Raw genomic sequence first — 3,319 nt, 5'->3', positions numbered from 1 at the left:
TCTTTCTTTCTTTCTTTCTTTCTTTCTTTCTTTCTTTCTCTCTTTCTTTCTTCCTTTTCACTCTCTCTTTTTCATTTTCTTTCTTTTCTTATTTTTTTAAAATTATACTTTAAGTTCTGGGATACATGTGTAAAACGTGCAGATTTATTACATAGGTATATACGTGCCATGGTGGTTTGCTGCACCCATCAACCTGTCATCTACATTAGGTATTTCTCTTAATGCTATCCCTCACCTAGCCTCCCATGCCCTGATAGGGCCCGGTGTGTGATATTCCCCTCCCTGTGTCCATGTGTTCTAATTCTTCAACCCCTACTTGTGAGTGAGGACATGTGGTGTTTGGTTTTCTGTTCCTGTGTTAGTTTGCCGAGAACGATGGTTTCCAGCTTCATTGATGTCCCTCCAAAGGACATAAACTCATCCTTTTTTATGACTGCATAATATTCCATGGTGTATATGTGCCACATTTTCTTAATCCAGTCTATCATTAATGGACATTTGGGTTGCTTCCAAGTCTTTACTACTGTGAACAGTTCGGCAATAAACATACATGTGCATGTGTCTTTATAGTAGAATGATTTATAATCCTTTGGGTATATACCCAGTAATGGGATTGCTGAGTCAAATGGTATTTCTAGTTCTAAATCCTTGAGGAATCACCACACTGTCTTCCACAATTGTTGAACTAATTTACCTCTCCACCAACAGTGTAAAAGCATTCCTATTTCTCCACATCTTCTCCAGCATCTGTTGTTTCCTGACTTTGTAATGATGCCATTCTAACTAGTGTGAGATTGTATCTCATTGTGGTTTTGATTGGCATTTCTCTGATGACCAGTGATGATGAGCTTTTTTTCGTGTTTGTTGGCCACATAAATGTCTTCTTTTGAGAAATGTCTGTTCATATTTTTCACTCACTTTTTGATGGGGTCATTTGTTTTTTTCTTTTAAATTTGTTTAAGTTCTTTGTAGATTCTGGATATTAACCTTTTGTCGAATGAATAGATTGCAAACATTTTCTCCCATCCTGTAGGTTGCCTGTTCACTCTGTGATAGTTTCTTTTGCTGTGCAGAAGCTCTTTAGTTTAATTACATCCCATTTGTCAATTTTGGGTTTTGTTGCCATTGCTTTTGGTGTTTTAGTCATGAAGTCTTTGCCCAGCCTATGCCCTGAATGGTATTGCCTAGGTTGTGCAAAAATCACAAGCATTCCCATACTCCAATAATAGACAGAGAGCCAAATCATGAGTGAATTCCCATTCACAATTGCTACAAGGAAAATAATATACCTAGGAATCCAACTTCCAAGGGATATGAAGGACCTCTTCAATGAGAGCTACAAACTACTGCTCAAGGAACTAAGAGAGGACACAAAGAAATGGAAAAACATTCCATGCTCATGGATAGGAAGAATCAATACGGTGAAAATGGCTCTACTGCCCAAAGTAATTTATAGATTCAATGCTATTCCCATCAAGCTACCATTGAGTTTCTTCATATAATTAGAAAAAAACTACTTTAAATTTCATATGGAACCAAAAAAGAGCCTGTATAGCCAAGACAATCTTAAGCATAATGAACAAAGCTGGAGGCATCATGATACCTGACTTCAAACTATACTACAAGGGTACAGTAACCAAAACAGTATGGTAGTGGTACCAAAACGGATATATAGACCAATGGAACAGAACAGAGGCCACAGCAATAATGCCACACATGTACAACTATCTGATCTTTGACAAAGCTGACAAAAACAAGCAATGGGGAAAGGATTCCCTGTTTAATAAATGGTGTTGGGAAAGCTGGGTAGCCATATGCAGAAAACTGAAACTGGACTCCATTCTTACACATTACACAAAAATTAACTCAAGATGGATTAAATACTTAAATGTCAAACCTAAAACCATAAAAACCCTAGAAGAAAACCAAACCCTTTCTATGAAGCCAGTATTACTCTGATACCAAACCCAGACAAAGATACATCAAGAAAAGTAAACTACAGGCCAATATCTCTGATGATATTGATGCAAAAATTCTCAACAAAATACTAACAAATTGAATTCAAGAATATATTAAAAAGATCAATCATCGTGATCAAGTGGGATTTATTCCTGTGATGCAAGGATAGTTTAACATATGCAAATAAATGAATGAGATACAAAGTATCAACAAAATGAAAGATGGAAACTGTATAATCATTCAATTGATGCTGAGAAGCATTTGATAAAATTTGATAAAATTCAACATCTTTTCATGATAAAACCCCTCAAAAACTGGGTATAGAAGGAACATAACTCAACATAATAAAAGAGATATATGACAGACCCACAGCTAGTATCTATCCTACTGAATGGGGAAAAACATAAATGTTTTTTTCTAAATTCTGGAACATGACAATGATACCCACTGTCAACATTGTTATTCAGCATAATAAGAGGAATATGTAAAGGGCATCCAAATTGAAAACTAAATACTAAAATTATCTAGATAATATGATCTTATATTTGCAAAATTTTAAAGACTCCGCAAGAAAATCATTGGAACTGATAAACAAATTTAATAAAGTTGCAGGATACAAAACCAACATTAAAAAATAGTAACATTTCTTTTTTTTTTTTTTTTTTTCACTGATGACAATTTATTATAATCTGTTAGTAGCACACAGACAAATATTAATTAAACCAGAACCATGTCTACACAGAAGTGGGCAGTGACATGTGCCATTCTATGGGGAACTGTGTGCACTTAATCATCATGTTTTAGCGTTTTGATCTTCTGTTTATGCCGCTCAATTTCTTTCTGCAGACGCTCAATCTCCTTCTTATGATGAACGATTTCTTCTTCATGGTGTTTTTTCAAAGCTGCCAGTTGTTCTCTACTCTGTGCTCGGAAATATCGTTCCTCTTCAGCCTGCTCTCTCTTTCCGAAGGCCCCACCGGCTTCCCGGATGGAGCCCGCGCCCCGGTCGACATTCTCGGACTGATCCGAGCTGAAGCCTCGGGCTTGCATGGTCCTCACGCCCCACACGCCAAGCCACGTCCGCGCCACCAACGCCGTTACTGCCATTGCTGCTGGAGCTGCACCTCTCAGTAACATTTCTTTATGCCAACAGTGAACAATGTGAAAAAGAAATCAAGAAACTAATCCTAATTACAATAGCCACTAATAAAATGTAATATCAGAGAATTAACCAAAGAAGTAAATTATCTTTATAGTAAAAACTATAAAACACTGATGAAAGAAAATGAAGAGGACACCAAAAAAAAAAAATGAAAAAAAAATTATGTATATGGATTGCAAGAATAAATATTGTTTAAAT

The 3,319-nt window shown here is 36.1% G+C and overlaps 1 pseudogene across 1 annotated transcript; it reads right to left on the bottom strand.

Annotated features, from left to right (window-relative positions):
• Positions 1-2,606: 2,606 nt before the first annotated feature.
• Positions 2,607-3,084, bottom strand: LOC112617845 (annotated as a pseudogene). The gene has a single exon (XR_003117975.1). The product of XR_003117975.1 is annotated as an ATPase inhibitor, mitochondrial pseudogene (transcript).
• Positions 3,085-3,319: the final 235 nt, after the last annotated feature.

Source organism: Theropithecus gelada, unplaced genomic scaffold (assembly GCF_003255815.1).
Source record: "Theropithecus gelada isolate Dixy unplaced genomic scaffold, Tgel_1.0 HiC_scaffold_5095, whole genome shotgun sequence".
Classification (NCBI taxonomy): domain Eukaryota; kingdom Metazoa; phylum Chordata; class Mammalia; order Primates; family Cercopithecidae; genus Theropithecus; species Theropithecus gelada.
Note: the sequence above shows the minus strand (reverse complement) of the source record. Positions and strands in the feature narration are given on the sequence as shown.